The 19,897-nt window shown below is 41.4% G+C and overlaps 1 protein-coding gene and 1 long non-coding RNA gene across 2 annotated transcripts in view; one reads left to right on the top strand and one right to left on the bottom strand.

Moving 5' to 3' along the window:
- Positions 1-13,423, top strand: part of LOC140135143 (uncharacterized) — a 29,663-nt gene extending 16,240 nt beyond the window's left edge. Inside the window, exon 3 of the long non-coding RNA XR_011856476.1 lies at positions 12,523-13,423. This is a non-coding gene — a long non-coding RNA (uncharacterized lncRNA). The remainder of the gene's footprint in view (positions 1-12,522) is intronic.
- The window catches only part of PLEKHG5 (pleckstrin homology and RhoGEF domain containing G5), a 173,055-nt gene that overhangs the window by 141,510 nt on the left and 11,648 nt on the right, over positions 1-19,897 (bottom strand). The window lies entirely within an intron of this gene.

Here is a 19,897-nt window from a genome sequence, read left to right on the forward strand (position 1 = left end):
TATAAGAAACCTGTGATAATCACTGTAAAACACGTGTGAGCCGTAATATGTAATGTACAAGACAAGTGAAGAAAGCGTGACAAGACAAACACATTATAGGGGGTTGAAATCTTTCTCTATGTGGGATGATTGCTATGAAAGTAGATGGAAAGCTCGCTGACATGCCAGGACTCACAACGCTTTGATTGTAGACAATAAAACTGGTTAAATGACTGGCTGCTCTGTGATGAGCGGTTAACACGTCTGTCTGACTTGAAAGAGCTTGCTCCTGCATTCTGAGAAATATGGAGGGGGCCTCTGTGGTTGTACCTCCCCAACAATTGTGTGGGCACGACTGCAGCACAGCCTACAGGAACCAGGATCATTGGTAGAAAATAAAAAGAGTAGGTTAAGGAAATAGTCAAGGGAAAGAGAATATTACTAACATAGAAGAGCACGAAGTCCATAGCTCCTGGAATAAGGGTGAAAGATGTTTCTAACTCTCCTTTACCTTTCGATGACCAGTGGGTGAACCGAATGGTTGACCCTTCTTGTGGGGACGGAAGTGTTAATGGTCATGTGACCAGTCATTGGTCATTGGTCACGTTATAACAGTAATTACAGTTTGTACCGAACCCCATAAACCACAGGTTTCTTGTGAGTAGCTCCTATCTCTTGTAATGAGTTTTTTGCCATCTTTTTATGTTTGCCTCACCTGTCCCCCTCTCTATGCTCTGGGATGAAAGATAGTATTAACCTACAATTTAAAGCAAACCTGTCAACAGGACACACATTTTCATCTGACAGGTTCCCATCACCGTTTTAATACTTATTCCCAATCTGCTTTTATAATTAGCAATAATCGTTCCACTCACTTTTAAAAGTAGATATCCGTATTTTTCGGCCTATAAGGCGCACTGGAGAATAAGGCGCACCTCTAATAAATGCCTGCTAAGACATCTAGGTTTCTATATAAGGCGCACTGGAGTATAAGGCGCAGGATCAAATGCAGTACCTAAAAATGACCAGCAGGTGGTAGACCTGTGCACAGTTCAAGCCAGCTACACTTCCCGGGAAACTTGTCTTCAGAGTGTCAGAGAGCTCCGATGGGCTGCTGGGGGTTAATGCAGGGTGATGCAGCAGGGGTTAAGCGGTCTCCCTCTGCCCCTTCTCCTTCCCTCCTCAGCCAGGGTGTTATCCCTGTGGGTCCTTCTCTTTCCCCTGTTACAGGGCTGTCAGGTATGGGGGATTGGTTACTGATGATGATGATTGCCTCGTGGTCGGCACTATGGCAGCTCCGGTCTCTCCGTGCTAGGGGAGGGCAGGATGGGCACAATGTTAGTTGTGGTTCACTTCAAGAGCTAGGGACCCTGTGTACTGTGTGGGAAGGTGCTTGACATTTCTAGGGATGGAGCCATTAAACTCTGGTAAATGTACAGTACATTTTGTCTGTAGTACATTTCTATATAAGTTCATATATAATGGTTTTTGGTGCGCCTTATAGGCCGAAAAATACGGTAAAAGTATACATGGCTCCATGCCACCAACTGCATTGAGTCACAGGGGTGTCTGTTACAAGATTGCAATCATCATCATTATGTGCTCTTTGCTCTTTCTCTTCTCTACCCCCCTCCCACATGCAGCCATTAGCTGATCCTGTACTCCAAGTAAATCTCTGTCAGCTCATGTCTGCATGAGGGAGGAGGGAGAAAGATGTAGCAGAGCAGATGATGCTGATGATGATGACACCAAGGACTCCAGAGACCCACTGCAAGTTGCTGGCATGGAGTCAGCTATACTTTTATAAATTTTTAAAAATAAGTGGAACCGTTAATTTTAATGATAAAAGAAGATTGGGAAATTGTATTAAGAAGACTATGGGAACGTTCCATTAGGTTAGAATCTGTGTCTTTTCACCGGCACACTTGTGAGACTGGGCAGGACAAGGTGAGCACTGGTGAAGGTAGTTATAAGCTCTTTCTTGCCCCCCAACCGGTAATATGTTTTTCATTAAACTCAGGAAACCCCTTTAATCTGAAACTAAGCAGAAAACATTCAAATTCACTTTGGTTCCTGAAAATTCTTACAGAATTTGCAAATCTTAAATAGAATAGCTCATCTCCAACAGTAATGTACAAGAGCTATGTCCCTGTTTTGTTCTCTCAGCTATAAGTACTGAGGCCACTGACTGGCAAGGGAAATCAGGTGACCACAATCACTTCAAGCCCAGGAGGAGATGTGCCCAGGACTGGATGGTAGCACCATTGAATGGAGAGCCAGAGTGAGCTTTGAGTTTGTTTTTCTTGCCCTTTGTTCAGGCTAAGTGGAAAAATCTTTTAATTCCCAATCTATTTTTTGTTAAAGGGAACCTGTCATCAGCATCTGGCCTTATAAACCACTCCCTATATATTTTCAAACTGCATAATGCCTTTACTTATAAGTATTTATACGTTTTTATTTATTTCATGGTCCAGTATGATGACATTAACCTGACAATCAACTGTGAAGTAAGATGTCAAATGGATACATAAAGTCAAGAAGGAGGAGAGTTTAACACTTAAGTCAAGAGGGGGATCTCTAAACGCCTCCTCCTCTATGATTGAAATCATGCATTGGACTTCAGGAGATCTGGTTAGTGATGCTTATGGATGCAGGGCTTTTTACAGGAAGAAAGAGCTTGACTTCAGTGTTAAAATCTCTGCCTCCTTGACTTTATACAACCAATTTACAACTCACTTCAGATGTAATTTTCTGGATGATGCCACCACACTGGGTCCTGAAAAAACCTGATTTGTAAGGTGTTAAACTCCTTGGCAACACACTGGTAGTGGTTTATTATGTCCATTTCTGCTGACAGTTTCCCTTTAACAATGCAGTTTCTTTGCGGAAACCAGCATAGATCACCCTATCCAAATAAGAGGAGCTGAGCTGAAACCTACCAAATCTGAATACCCCTTCTACACGAAATACCCTGCAGCTACATATTAGCTGCAGAGAAAACCACCCCAAAATAATTTGGTGTAGGATCCTTGATTGTACAAATGAAAATGTTGGCAAGTGTATGGCTGTGTCTGAACCCCCCCCCCCCCAGCAAGAAGAAAAGAACATATAGAAAGCAGGATCCAAATGCAAATGTTTTATTTGTTGTCTGTTGCCATGGAAATGTATGAGGACTGTAGATACAGAACAGCTAAGAATTGGTTCAGATGAGCTAACAAATACTGGAAGCTGGGTAGTAATTTGTCTATATTTAGTCGGAATTTATAGAAATCAAATAATTCAGGCAATCTGATAATTTGGTCTAGACAGATGTAAAGGGTCCTAATAAATACTGGAACTAGCACTGCACCTCCATGATAACAGCATGTATATTCCATATATTAGTAAGTCACCTAGGAGATGACTTTGCATAATTACACCATGTGAGTATTGCTAAGAGACCAAGAGGGATGGAGGCAAAAGCTACTGATGTAAAGCGAGGTTTATGCATTATGTTAAAATTCATTGCTCCCTTTGACACTCATGGGAAAGTGCCCATACAAATCCATTTCTGCACTTTTGCTGTGATGCTGTGCATTCTCCTGTGATAGCGTGAGAGAAGATGAATTATTTCCCATAAGGTCAGTAAAGGGATCAGTGATGCACTTGGCCTCATGTGCGTATTAAATGCATGTTACTGTCACAAGACATCAGAGACCAGAAGGCATTTTATAATGAGCTAAATAAGGGATTTAGGGATTTCAGTTGTCAGCGCTACTGCCACCTGCTGCTGCATATTGTTATTACAGGCCACTTAAATAAGTTCAGAGTCCCCTCCCCATCATAGAAATCAATAGACTTTTATCCATGATCATTTTCAGCCGTTAAATATGAATGTAGTTTTAAATGAACTGTAAAAAAAAATGTTTTCGACTTTCTATGATATTTTTTTTCCAATTCGCACGTTTTTTCTTTTAAATGGAATTGGATTGCGAAATCTACACCCACATTACCCATTAGTGGGTATGGGGCTGCAGTACCAGACGAAGCTGCGTGCCCATGTACCTCTAGGTATTGGAGTAAAATGGGTCCCTTGTTCCTTCATTCTGCTGATCACGGAGGGTTTACATGGATAAACATGGAGAAGAGAACCTCTTTAAAGAGGACCTCTAATAACTCCAACATGCTTTAAAGGAAATCTACCATCAACATCAAGCAAGATAAACCAGGGAGACTCATAGATCCAGACACTGTGACTGTGGTAATATTCTTATTTTTGTTATCCAAGGCCTCATTCCATCTAAACTCAATGACAACAATCACTTTACCGGAGTCTGTGCTCCAGCTTCACAGGCTGTTACACTCCCTGCCCGACTCCCTCAGCACTCCCCCCCCCCCCCTCTGCCTGATGTAATCTCACTGCAGCAGAGAACGTTTCATCTAACAGTGGAGGGAGAGAAAGGCGGCTGCACAGTGTAACAACCTGTAAAGCTACAGCACAGAGGGGCACTGGTGACCGCCCTAGGAGCCATCTGCCTCATTATCATAATTATGAAAGTTGATTTAAGACGGAAGGAAGTCATGGATAACAAAGATACAAAGATAACCACATTGCCTGGATCTATGAGTCTGGTCTATCATGCCTGGTCTATCTTGCTTGGTTTTGATGGTAGATTTCCTTTATTAGGTCACTCCACTGATTCTGGAATTTTAGTTCTTACCCTGAGAATTACCCAGGTGATCACTGTAGATAGTTTTGGCACTGTGGCACACAATATGGTTATTATACTATCAGCTGGGTGGTGCCAGGCTGTCTGCTCCATTCCAGAACCACTCACTAACTACACTGATAGTACAGGGAACGCCCCAAAAACCTCCAACTGCACAGGAATCAGTGGAGAGAAAAAAGATGCAAAGGTGTTGTTGGAGGCGCGGAAAAATTTTAGGTCACAAAACAGTGACAATCCTGAAATGCCTTGGAGATATAGAATCACTGATATAGGAAAATGATATTAATAAAGCAGTAATTCTGAGGTTGGTTTCTCCCTGACATTCTTCAGCGATCACATCCTCGCCTGTAAGTTCACAAAGGGACTCAGTTTCCACCTAATTGGGCTGCACAGAGGTTCTGTCAGGTCAGCTTTGTCAACGTTCGGGCCGCTTTCTGAAGAAAGAGAAACACTCCTTTCCTGCTAATCTCCGCCATTGTGTCTGTCAGCAGCTGTCTCAGGTCAGCAAGTTGAAAGCCAGACATGTATTTTATTTTATCACTGCACCACAGCTTGCAAGCAGAGAGCTGCCGAAACTAGGGGAGGGGGCTAGGAAGAATATCTCTTCTCAGATACTGGATCTGAGAGAAAAATGGACTTCATAATACTTACTGTATAATAACTTACCTCAAAGAAAGAATGAGAATTATTTAATATTTGATTTGTAAAGCCCTATGGAATATGATGGCGCTGTATAAAGAAAAAGATTATGATTACCGTATATACTCAAGTATAAGTCGACCCAAGTATAAGCCGAGGCCCCTAATTTTACCACAAAAACCTGGTAAAACCTATATTTTTTTTTTACTCGAGTATAAGCCGAGTTTGGGTTTCAGCACATTTTTTTGTGCTGAAAGACTAGGCTTATACTTGAGTATATATGGTATTACTACAATAATACTGTGGATAGGAATAGAAGTAACATTATGCTTCATCATGAATAACAATAGAACTACTATAATGCTGCTCAATGTTCAGAAATATACTAGATTACGGTACATTTGTACACAGATGGAAATATTTTCACTATGTAGAAGGATAATATTGTCCCTGTTACAAGATTATAACTACTATAAAACTGTTCCATATAAACAAGAATATTACTATGATAAGACTAGTCAGTACTATAATACCGCTCCTATGAACAAAAATATAACTACTATAATACTGCTCCCATGAACAAAAATATAACTACTATAATACTTTCCCCCTATGTACAAGATTATAATTACTATAAAATTGTACTAATTACTACAGGCGGTCCCCTACTTAAGGACACCCGACTTACAGACAACCCATAGTTACAGACGGACCCCTCTGCCCACTGTGACCTCTGGTGAAGCTCTCTGGATGCTTTAAAATAGTCCCAGATTGCAATAATCAGCTTAAAATTGTCTGCAATGAAGTTTTATTGATAATTCTTGGTCCTATTACAGCAAAAAAATTTGAAACTCCAATTGTCACTGGGGCAAAAAAAAAAAATTGTCGGGAACTACAATGATAAAATATACAGTTTCGACTTACATACAAATTCAACTTAAGAACAAACCTACAGTCCCTATCTTGTATGTAACCCGGGGACTGCCTGTATATGTACAAGCATAAAACTACTATTTATATATTGTCCCCATAAATAAAATGGTATAACTCTGCAGAGGTATGAATAAGGACCATAATATGACAGTCCGAAACGCGTCATCTCAGCTTTAGCGTGTTTGTACAAACATATTTTATTGTACCATGTCTTTACTTCTTTCGTTTTTTCTACTTTTTTAAACTTTTGAAATAAACATTTAAAATTTTACTGCTGGTGCTGAAGGATTCTCTTTTCTACCTTCATAACTTCTATAATACTGCTCCCTATGTGCAAGAATATAACTTCTATAATACTGCCCCTATGTACAAGAATATAACTACTGTAATTCTGCCCCCTATGTACAAGAATATAACTTCTATAATACTGCCCCTATGTACAAGAATATAACTACTATAATAATGATCCTTTGTACAAGAATTTAATTACTATAATACTGATCCCTATGTACAAGAATATAACTGCTATAATACTGCCCCCTATGCACAAGGATATAACTACTATAATACTGCTCTCTATGTACAAAAATATAACTACTATAATACAGCCCCCTATGTACAAGAATATAACTACTATAATAATGATCCTTTGTACAAGAATCTAATTACTATAATACTGATCCCTATGTACAAGAATATAACTACTATAATACTGTCCCTATGTACAAGAATATAACTACTATAATACTGCTCCCTATGTACAAGAATATAACTACTATAATAAGGCACCCTATGTACAAGAATATAACTACTATAATACTTCCCCCCTATGTACAAAAATATAACTACTATAATACTGCTCCCTATGTACAAGAATATAACTACTTTATCTCTGTCCCCTATGTACATGAATATATCTACTATAATACTGTCTCCTATGTACAAGAATATAACTACTATAATACTGCCCCCTAGGTACAAGGATATCACTTCTATAATACTGCCCCTTATGTACAAGAATATAACTACTATAATACTGCTCCTATGTACAAGAATATAACTACTATAATACTGCCCCCTATGTACAAGAATATAACTACAACAATACTGCCCCCTATGTACAAGAATATAACTACTATAATACTGCTCCTATGTACAAGAATATAACTACTATAATACTGCCCCCTATGTACAAGAATATAACTACTATAATACTGCCCCCTATGTACAAGAATATAACTACTATAATACTGCTCCTATGTACAAGAATATAGCTACTATAATACTGCCCCTATGTACAAGAATATTCCGGCGTATAAGACGAATTTTGAAGACTTAAAAATCTTCTGTCTGGTCTGCGGTCGTCTTATACGCCAGTAATGTTTCTCACCTTTCCCGCGATCCACCAAAGCTCCGCTGCCGGTCAGTCAGAGGCCCGCACCTGACCCCTGCGCTCCGCTGATAACTCGGTGCAGCACAGCGGGCAGATGTTTTGAATTGTGACAGCCGCGGGCCTGCCTGTTACAGCGCACGGACTGTTCTGCATCTGGTCCGTGCGCTGGATCAGGAAGGGCCGGAGCTGTCATAATTCAAAATTAGAACGGGCCCCCGATCCGCCCCCGTCCCAACCACCTCACACTACTTACCCGCCGTCGACACCCATCACTTTCGCTGACGCAGGCTATGTGACGCGTCATCAGCCGTCGCCTGCGTCGGATCCCCTGATGAGAGGCAGCACGAAGAGGAGTGGGATAAGGTAAGAATTATGTTTTTTATTTAGCTTAAATATATAGGGCCCTGTTTGGTGGTGGGGGACATTATTTATGGCTACTGGGGGTGCAGGACAGTAATTATAGCTACTGGGGGGGGCAGGACAGTAATTATAGCTACTGGAGGGCAGGACATTAATTATAGCTACTGGGGGGCAGGACATTAATTATAGCTACTGGGGGGGGCAGGACATTAATTATGGCTACTGGGGGGCAGGTCATTAATTATAGCTACTGAGGGGGGGCAGGACATTAAAGGAAACCTACCACTTAAAAGTGGTAGGTTTAGACACATATACATGGCACCAGCTCAGGGTGAGCTGGTGCCAGAGCATATTTTTGTTAGCGGAACAAAGCCCCTATCGCTGTTTTATAAGTTATATTAACTTATAACTCGGCGCACCGCACTTGGGCACGGCGCACCATGTGCGTGCCTGTGCGTGCACCGGATTCTAACGTGCTGGAGAGGCGGTGACGTCACCGATCTCCCCGGCACACGCGCGCCTGCGCAACTTAGCACGGGGAAACAGGCTGTGCTAAGTTGCGCAGGCGCGCGTGTGCCGGAGAGCTTGGTGACGTCACCGGCTCTCCAGCACTTTAGAATCCGGCGCACGCACGGGCACGCGCATAGTGCGCCGTACCCAAGTTAATATAACTTATAAAACGGCGATAGGGGCTTTGTTCCCCTAACAAAAATATGATCTGGCACCAGCTCACCCTGAGCTGGTGCCATGTATATGTGTCTAAACCTACCACTTGTAAGTGGTAGGTTTCCTTTAATTATGGCTTCTGGGAGGGGGGCATAATTTTAATTTTTACCGGTGTTTTGTATGCGTTGGAAAAGGGGTAGTCTTATATGGCGAATATATCTTAAACTCTATATTTTAACAGGAAAGTAGGGGGGTCGTCTTATACACCATGTCGTCTTATACGCCGGAATATATGGTAACTACTATAATACTGCCCCTATGTACAAGAATATAACTACTATAATACTGCCCCCTATGTACAGGAATATAACTACTATAATACTGCCCCTATGTACAAGAATATAACTACTATAATACTGCCCCTATGTACAAGAATATAACTACTAAGATACTGCCCCCTATGTACAAGAATATAACTACTATAATACTGCCCCTATGTACAAGAATATAACTACTATAATACTGTCCCCTATGTACAGGAATATAACTGCTAAAATACTGCCCCCTATGTACAGGAATATACATACTATAATACTGCCCCTATGTACAAGAATATAACTACTTTATCTTTGTCCCCTATGTACAAGAATATAACTACTATTATACTGTCCCCATTGTACATGAATATAACTACTTTCGTTAGTGTTATAAACCGCGGTATCACGGTTTTAACACTTTTTAAACTTTAGAGCAGAAGAGGCTTCGGCGCTGAGTGCGCACGGTCGTGTGCGCGCCTGCATAGGAAATAGCGGAGACGTTGCGTGCGCACGGTCGCGCGCAGCGCCGAAGCCTCTTCTGCTCTAAAGTTTAAAAAGTGTTAAAACCGTGATACCGCGGTTTATAACACTAACGAAAGTAAGTACCGGCACCAGCTCACCCTGATCCGACTGATTTGGACTGAGCGCAGGATTTAACTTTCAAATTGTGTCACAAGACAATGTACTTACATGCACCAGGAAGAAGAAGGTGACCTCTGTCGGACCTGAGCAGGGAAGTGACACATGCAGGATATCAGGAGCATGATCTTAGTGAAACGTGGCAGAGAACATTATCGTCGGACAATGCACTTTCGGTGAACTTCAGCAGACGGGTAGGTAAATGTGCCCCTTATCTATAACATCCCCCACCAGGGCCTGGCCTTTTCTTGGGGCCTTGAGGCAGCTGGGCCCAGAATACCGGAGTGGCTGGAGATTGCTGCCTAGGGCGAGCTGATGTCACGGTGCTTGGTATGGGGACCGGGACCAAGAGCCTGGCAGGTCTCCAGCAGGTGGTGTGTGCAAGAAATATGGAGGGAGAGGCTGATGTACTGGTTCTCCCTGGGGCAACCCCTGAGTTTCTGTAAGTTAGGTCCCTGGGTAATGGATGGGGAAGCCCGTGGTGGTAGACAGTCATATCCAGGGATCAGACGGAGGCAACGTTGTGCAAATCAACTGATGGTTTGTTATTGAACAATAGGTAGCAGGCAACGGGCCAAAATGGTTAGACAGATTTGGATTCTGGAACTGGAGTGGTCGTGGAGAGTGGTCTACAGGATAAGGCACCAGCCTGATGGTAGATGAAGGCTGGGATAATGGAGATGGAGCTGTGTCCAAACTGTGGAAGCTGCAGCTCTGGGTTAGAGTCTCCTGACTCAGTTCCTGGGATTGATTTATGTGGCAGCACTGAAGGTGCTTCACACTCTATCTCTCTCTTCACTCTGACAGCAGATCTGACTCTCTGCTCTGTGGAAAGACCATGAGGTCTGGACAGAGCAGCTAAGACTGGACTAAGACCAAGTACTCCTCCTGCCCAGGGGTTTTATACTCCCCCTGGTCAGGTGGTACCATCTCTCCAAACCCATTCCAGTGTATAATACAGCCTCATAATTGGATAACATCTTACACCCATTTAACTATTGCCTTTCCAGGCAGAGGCTATGGCTGCTATTACTCAATGACCAGGTTATGGAACCTTCATAGAAGGTTTGCTACTCCCCCTAACAGCTCCTGGCCTGGAGAGGGCGCTATTGCCAACTACCAGCTTGCCTATGTATTGGCAGGGGTGTTGCAGATCCATTTAAGTAAAAATTCACCACAAGGAGGTGGAATAAATGCCGGACACAAACTGCAAACAGCTGTGGCACTGGTTTGTAAGGAAAGCCGCCAAATGTGGTTGCACTCAGAGGATAGAACTCAGCTCTTCACAGTGAAATGCCAAGTACTTAGTGAAGACAAGTGACCCTGTTATGGGCACATAACTTTATGACTCAGGGACTGACAGATGACATTAAACTAGTGAGGTGTAAACTCTGGCGTGTTGAGGTTTTGCGCTGGGCTGCGCTGCCTTGTACTGAATAGGACTATTACTGTTCATTCAATGGCTTTTCTCAAAAGACAAAATCAGCAGACACCAGGCGCTGAGCTCTCCTATTGAAGATGAGAAAGGCCACATAACTTCAAAGCTGCTCAAATGTCATCTGGATTTCTCATCTCACAAGTTCTAAAAAGTATAAAAAAAGCAGATGAATGCAAATGTGCAGGTCTCAGAAATAAACTCTGCACCCATAGGTAATACTTACCAGCTGCAGTCACCGTAGCTGTATTGTCCCTTTTGTAGAGTGGTGCTGTGTCTCTTTCCTACGTTTTAGGTCAGCTTCACAAATCGGTAATTTGCTCAATATTTTGCATCATTATTTGTAAGCAAGGGACGTTACATAAACACATAAAATGTACATGCCGTGAAATTCTGCAGCATAATCCCCATCCATTATGATACTGCAGGAAATCACTACAGGCAAACAGCCAGCAATTAAACCGTGAAGCCCATATAAAAAACGCTCACAAGTTTCAAGATCTCTGATTGCAGTAAATGAATGGGAGCATTCTTATTTATATCCAGAGGATGAAAAACAATACAAATCAATTACATCTCACAGCAGAGAGTTTGTCACAGTTGTATCCAACCCAATCTTCTAGTTGAATGATACTGATGTTTCATAAAACGTTTGACATGTCCTTTTTGTTTCAGTAACCTTTCGCAGTTCGCACTTGAGCCCCCATCAATCAGCCCTTCTAACCTGTCAATATGACATATTAACTGCATTTAATGAAATAGCGGTAGTTTTGTGTGATACGTTGATTATATTCCTCTTCTCATATGTATGAATATTAAATGACTTTTTAGGTCCTGTTTCTATCTTATTCTGCATGCGATGTGTGCTGTTAGGATTTGCAGATCCTTCTCAGGTTACTCTCTGTACCTATTAACAGAGAAACATGTAGCTTCATGTTAATGTCGCTGTACTGACCATGCTTTGCCCTGAGCAGACTATGCTTTCCTCATTAAATCTGCAGGGGTAACCAGAATGTGCCTTCTGACCACAGTATAGCAGTGTCTTGAATTACAATGGTTTCATTAGAATTTTCCAAAACATAACAAGGTTTTACATAGCAAGGTTAACCAGCCCTTATGTTCTACAAGTGACCATAAAGTAAGGTGACAACACTGGGGACATCCAGGGCTGATTCCTCCAATTATATGGTATTCCTACCAGGGTCATCTGGCCCAGTATTGCACCATTAGTGTTCTCATAGACAAGACTCTAACATAATAATGGTCTCTACCCTAAAACTACCCTATATGGAGGCATCTTTGGGGCTTGTCACCATTTCTCATGGGGTGATTCACATGAGAAATGTATATGTGCTGCTTGCACAATATATGAAAAGGTCACAGCAGAATTGTAGCCTTGTGTAGATGGAGAGTTTGCCACTCAAATTATATCATGTGTCTAATGAATTTTAGGATTATCTCCTATGATGCGTCCAAGGAACCCGAAGATCCAATCCACTGCAGCACCCAAGGAACCCAAAGATCCACTCCACTGTAGCACCCAAGAAACATAAGGGTTATCTCATCTGATGTGCTGAAAGACTCTCAGATACATCTCACCTGATGTGTCCAACGAACCTCAGGATAATCTACTACGGTGTACCCAAAGAACATCTGGATCATCTCATGTGAAAAGAACCTCAGAATCATCTCAGCTGATGTGCCCAAGGAACCTCAGGATCATCTCATGGGCCCAAGGAACCTCTGGATCATTTTATCTAATGTACCCAAAGAACCTCATAACCATCTCTTCTGATGTGCAAAGAACCTTAGAATCATCTCATCTGATGTGCTCAATGAACCTGGGGATCAATTTTCTCTGAATTGCCCAAAAGAACCTCAGAATTATCTCACGTAAAGTTTTAGCAATAAACATTGAAAGATAACGGAGTTTAGGGTTAAAACACTTCTGTTGTTCTTACATTTGTTTTTAAGCAAGTGCTAATGTCCATGTCTCTACATATAAAGGGATAGATATACTTTATTGCCTTATCACAACCTAAGGGAAAAGAGGTCCTTATTAAATAAATGGATCCCTGGCATAAAGTGAAGGCTGCACATTGTACAGAACAAGTGTTCACCAATATATCATGTGGTGGCTCATCAAGGCCCTGAAACACATTTGTTTTCTCTGTAAAGGTTCATCCGTTTCAGTAGTCAGTCCCCAGAGTACTTTCATGGTCATACAGTTTATGAACAATAATAATTGGAGATCTTAAGATGCATTTAAAATTGGATCGTCACTGTATATCCATGGAGGAATGACCGCAAACTCATGTTGATTGACTCTTGGACTACAGACATGTGCAGTCATGATAAATTGAATTTTATTCTTTGAGGATCTATTAAAATAAATTCGATTTTTCTTGATTCTTGTCAGAAAAATAAAACTGATTTGCTCTGCAGATCCAGCACATTGTTTCCAAACAGGAGAAGGGTGTAGTAAGTAAATTAATCTCATAGACGTAGCTGATCAGCCTAATCCATAATCACTGAGCCAGGACAAGTCTCTAAGTCCCAACCTTTATCCTACTTCTGTCAGAAGGAAGCGTTGTAACACACAAATCTAATTCTCTCAATTTACCCTCTCCCTGCCTGGAGCAAATATGCCCCCACTCCATCTCTGTATTTAATAATTGGGTCAATGTTCCATATGTCTGTAAACTATAAATAATGAGAATGGAACAGTGGGGAATTCATGAGGTACGTATGGCTCTTGTCATATCTTAAAGCATATCTACAACCAAGATCAAGGATTGTAAACCATGCCTACTGACATACTGGTGTGTGTTCACTATCACAGGATCCACTCTCCTTTAAGCTTCTTATGCTATAGTATTTACATAAAAAGACTTTTCATTGCTCCACAGGGTTTCATTCGAGCCCTTGGACTCGTGCACATGTTAGACTCCTTAGTCCAGTGATGGCAAACGTTTTAGAGACTGAGTGCCCAAACTACAACAAAGACCCGCTTATTTATCGCAAAGTGCCAACACAGAAATTTAATTTGTGATTTATACTCACTGCTCTGTCACAGTTTTCATTGATACCAGCACCCTGAGGACACCAATAAAACAGAAAATAGTCCCAGGTAGAGCTGTCACTTTAAAATAGCTCTGTGCACAGCAAGTCCTGGGCTGTCTGGGACTGCAGGAAGATACCTGGAGTCATCTCTGGTGATGGCCTGAGTGCCCACAGAAAGGGCTCTGAGTGCCACCTCTGGCACCAGTGCCATAGGTTAGCCATCACTGCCTTAGTCCATACATTATTATTATAGTTATATATAGTTATTGCTGAGGAGGCTGTATATAGTTATTGCTGGGGAGTTGTATATAGTGATTGTTCCCTGTCTGGACTATATTCAATGGGGGCACGTGTGCTGCACCGTACCGCTTCCGTAGGGCGCTGTGCGCCCATTGCCGTCTATGGAGGACGTATATCGGCCGTATATACGTCGGCCGTATATACGTCCTCCATACGTTAGTGTGAATGTAGCCTAATAGTTACAGAAATTGGATAACTTTTTATTGTGCAAACAATAACATTTATGGGAAGACTCATTTAAAGAAGAGAAGATCCCATAAGAGTGGGCACACACCAGAATGGTGGTACACCTGGTGGTAGATGTCATTTAAGACCTGGCTTGGCCATATATATACATATATATATGTATATATATATATATATATATATATATATATATATATATATATATAAAAAATAAATGAAGAAAAGGCAGCACAAAAAAATTCCAGGTGAAAAAAACTGTGGTTTTTAATCCATAAAAGATGACGTTTCGGCTCGTATACACGTGAGCTCATATCGGGGCAAAGAGTGGGCCCCATTTATTATAGTCTTCGCTGGAAAACTGGAAAAATACTCTGCTAGTACTGATCTCGTCTACAGGTCAGAACTGGGGCCGTTTGTGCCCATATTTACTAAGAAGCCGAAGTCTATTAGTGAATACAATCGCAGAACTTCTAGCAGGGGGGAATTTTAAAGGAAACCTACAATCACGGATCTACCTACGAAGGTAGATCCGGTGGCAGGTTACTGTAATGTAGTGTAGCCTAATGCTTTTTGGAAGAAAATATTTTGTGCCCACATCTTAATAAATCTGATGTATATGCACATTTTTTAAGGAGGCTACTGGGACATGGAGTGGGAGCTATGACTACTCCATGCGGCAGTAATCTTTTGTGATCCCTCCTACCTCTGTCTTCAGTGCACAAAAGAGTATTAGAAATTGACCTAAGTGTCATAGAATGGGAACAGATGGGGGTGGAGACACAAAACTAGCCCTTTATTGGGGACTCATTTTTATATTTGCAATTAAGACCCATTTTTTTAAAATGCAAACCACTATGTCGGTTAAAGACCATTTTGTAACAAGAATCTCGTAGAACCTGTTAAGTCTTGGTTACATGTACCTCAGCCAAGAAAAGAAATGACTGCAGGGACAAATAATATACAATCAGCAGGACATGCCGTGGGCAGAACATGGAATGCAGCCGTGAAAACATATGCAAACTAAGTTATATAATACAGCGGAACTCATATAGATTTTTCCTTTTTAAGGAAAATCTAATTATTTGAATCTATATATTAACTAAATGCAATCAAAATTACAATCTCACAAAATGTATGCTTTCCCCTCAGCACGCCAGTGGAGAATTCCCAATTGTCTGATCACTGATAAGCTGAAGGAAAATATTGGAAGGAGAATGTTTGACTCATGCTGGGAGCTCCCTGCAAAAGTGAAGGCAAATGAGAAGTTCAGTATTTTAACCTTGACTTCACCTCTGTATCAAGCAGTAATGTAAAAAGAGACCAAGGATTGTTATGCTTGCTACAAAATCACTGAGCCATCATGATAATGCAGTTAAGATTAGTAAAATAGGACTCAAGAAACAGTGCAACTCTAGCCCATAGATTGTGTCTGGAGCTACAGCTGAGCCATTCAAGTTAGTGCTTTTTTAGGCATAGTCTATAGACATAAACAAAGTGAGACCTTTCATCTAATCTCGTACAACCATTAAAACCCAGCTAGCCTAAGTATTCCTGAGCATCACTACTGCAAGTGTAAGGAGCTCATCCAATATGTTCATCTGTGAAGGGGAGAAATTTTATCATTGTTGAACCTTGTGATTTTCGAACAATGGGGAGATTATCCAAAATGTCAGTGTCTGGGAACCCCTCGGGAACAGCGATCATAATATAATTATTTTCCTCTTACACTGTAAAAAGCAGAAACAGGTGGGAAAATCAAAAACTTTGAATTTTAAGAAGGCTAATTTCCAAAAAATTTAGGGCTGCAATACAGGATATAGACTGGGATCAGATTCTGTCAAGCGATGATACTAATGTTAAATGGGAGAAATTAAAATCTATCCTGGGTTTTTATAGTTTTCCAATAGGTAACAAGTATAGACGGGCTAGATTACACCCCACATGGCTTACAGCTACAGTTAAAAGGGCAATTAATGAGAACAAGACGGCATTTTAAAAAATATAAATCTGACGGGTCACCTGAGGCTTTCAATACTTACAAAAAATTTACCAAAATCTTCAAAAAGGAAATCAAATCAGCCAAAATACAAAATGAAAGACAGGTGGCTAAAGATAGCAAAACAAATCCCAAGAAATTTTTTAAGTATATCAATGCAAAAAAAAAATGGGTCAGAACAGGTTGGACCCCTTTATAATGGAAATGGGGCATCGGTGACTGGAGACCAAGAGAAGGCAGAGATACTTAATAGGTTTCTAAGCTCGGTTTATACGATAGAAGAAAGAACTTCTTGCGTGGGTGGTGCCAGTGCGGGTCATGCATCCTGTAATATACTAGACTGGCTGTACTGCTGATCTGTTATTGCTGTACCGCTGTCTAAAATCTTTAGGGATTTCGTAATGTCTGGTGTGGTGCTAAGTGACTGGCGCAAGGCAAATGTGGTGCCAATAAATAAAAAGGGCTCTAGAACTTTTCCAGGCAATTACAGGCCTGTAAGCTTAACTTCCATTGTGGGGAAATTATTGGAAGGGTTAGTAAAAGACTATGTACTGGAGTATGTGACATCAAATAGTATAATAAATGACATCCAGCATGGGTTTACTAAGAATAGAAGTTGTCAAACTAACCTGATCTGCTTCTATGAGGAGGTGAGCAGATGCCTGGATGGAGGAGCAGCTGTGGATATTGTGTTATTGGACTTTGCAAAGGCATTTGACACTGTACCTCATAGATGCCTGATGGGTAAAATTAGGGCTATTTGTTTGGCAGAAATCATTTGCAATTGAGAACTGGCTGAAGGATCGTATCCAGAGAGTTATGGTCAATGATTCCTACTCTGAATGGTCACCAGTTATGAGTGGTGTACCCCAGGGTTCTGTGCTTGGTCCACTACTATTTAATATATTTATTAATGATATAGAGGTAGGAATTAATAGCACTGTGTCTATTTTTGCAAATGACACACAAGCTATGTAGTGTAATACAGTCTATGGAGGATGTTCATAGGCTGCAGGGTGACTTGGACAAACTGAATGTTTGGCCATGCACTTGGCAAATGAGGTTTAATGTAGATAAATGTAAGGTTATGCACCTGGGGGCTAATAATCCAAAGGCAAAATATGTTCTTGGGGAGTAAATCTGTTGAGAAGGACCTGTGGGTACTAGTTGATCATAAATTGAATAACAGCATGCAATGTCAATCAGCTGCCTCTAAAGCTAGTAGGATCTTGTCATGTATCAAAAGTTGTATGGACTCTTGGGATAAGGATGTAATATTACCACTGTACAAGGCATTGGTTCTGCCACACCTGGAATATGCTGTCCAGTTCTGGGCACCGGTCCATAAAAAGGATGCCCTGGAGCGGGAGAGGGTTCAACGTAGAGCCACAAACATGATAAGGGGTTTGGAGGGTCTCAGTTATGAGGAAAGATTAAAACAACTGGATTTATTTAGTCTGGAAAAGAGACGACTACGAGGGGGACATGATTAATTTATTTAAATATATGAATGGTACATACAAAAAATATGGTGGTAAGTTGTTTCAGATTGAAGCAAATCAAAAGACGAGGCGGCACTGTCTCCATCTGGAGAAATCAAGGTTTAATCACCAGAGGCGACAGGGCTTTTTTACTATGAGAACTGTCAATCTGTGGAATAGCCTGCCTCAGGCGCTGGTCACAGCAGGGACAGTAGAGAGCTTCAAGAAGGGTCTAAATGCCTTTTTACACCTAAATAACATTGATGGTTATGTTATATAGAATTGTTTCCCCTAAATCCCTTCCTCATCGAATCCCTTCCCTTCCTTTGTTGAACTTGATGGACAAGTGTCTTTTTTCAACCGTATAAACTATGAATAAATAAACTCATCCCATGTTCTATTTTCCTATTTTTGGTGGCATTTCTAGCTCTCCCACACTAGTGACAAATATTTGTAATTCACTTTTCTGACGGTACTCAAGGAACAGGGATATTTTGTAGAGCATGGAAGTCAGTGGCCACCACATAGTTGCTCAAACTCAACAAGCACCAGGGTAAAGTCCATACTTATGTTCTAGAAGATAACCCCTATAATATTGCTGCTATGGATGAGAATATAACTACCACAATACTGCCCCCTGTGTAAAACTACTATAATACTGCCCACTATGCACAAGAATAAAACTACTATAATAATGTCCCTATGTACAAGAATAACTACTATAATACTGCCCCTATGTACAAGAATAAAACGACTATAATACTGTCCCTATGTACAAGAATATAAATACTATAATAATGGCCCCTATGTACAAAAATATATCTACTATAATACTGCCCCCTATGTACAAGAATATAACTTCTTTTATACTGCCCCCTATATACAGGAATATAAGTACTATAATACTGCTCCTATGTACAAGAGTATAAGTACTGTAACATTGTCCCATATGTAGGAGAATATAACCTCCTAGGGCGCGCACGGCTCCGGCCGAAAATTTAAAGGGCCAGCGCACCGCTAATTGGTGCACTGGCTGAACACCTCACCTTTAAGAATCCTGCCTCTTCCTGTGTTCCTTGCCGGATCTTTGTGCCCCATAGCCTTAGAGAAAGCTTCCAAGCGAGTATTCCTGCGTTCCCGTGTATTCCTGTGTATTCCTGTGTGTTCCCGCTCCTGAGTCCTGTGTTACCTGAGTTCCTCCGTGTTGCTGTGTTCCGTGTGCCTGTGTTCCCGTTCCCACCTGCCTGGACCTCCTGTTGCTGACCCCGGACTTGGACCTGACGTTGCATCTCTGCCGCCTGCCCTGACCCTGTGCCTGGACCTGACTACGAGATTGTCATCCGCTAAGGTACCTCGACCTCGGCTGCCACCGTGGGCTAGTCACACCTGGGAACGACCTAGTGGTATCCTGCCGCAGCAAGTCCAACCCGCCTTTGCGGCGGGCTCTGGTGAATACCAGGTGCCGCTAGGCTCTGGTTCCGGGTGTTGGCTAGTTACATCTCCCGCGGTGGTCCAGAGGATCCACTGATCCTAACAAATATAACTACTATAATACTGCCCCCTATGTACAAGTATATAACTACTATTATACTACCCCCTATGTACAAGAATATAACTACTATAATACTACCCCTATGTACAAGAATATAACTACTATAATACTGCCCCTATGTACAAGAATATAACTGCTATAATACTGCCTCCTATGTACAAGAATATAACTGCTATAATACTACCACTATGTACAAGAATATAACTATTATAATACTGCCCCCCTATGTACAAGAATATAACTACTATA

This window comes from Engystomops pustulosus, chromosome 6 (assembly GCF_040894005.1).
Source record: "Engystomops pustulosus chromosome 6, aEngPut4.maternal, whole genome shotgun sequence".
Lineage (NCBI taxonomy): Eukaryota > Metazoa > Chordata > Amphibia > Anura > Leptodactylidae > Engystomops > Engystomops pustulosus.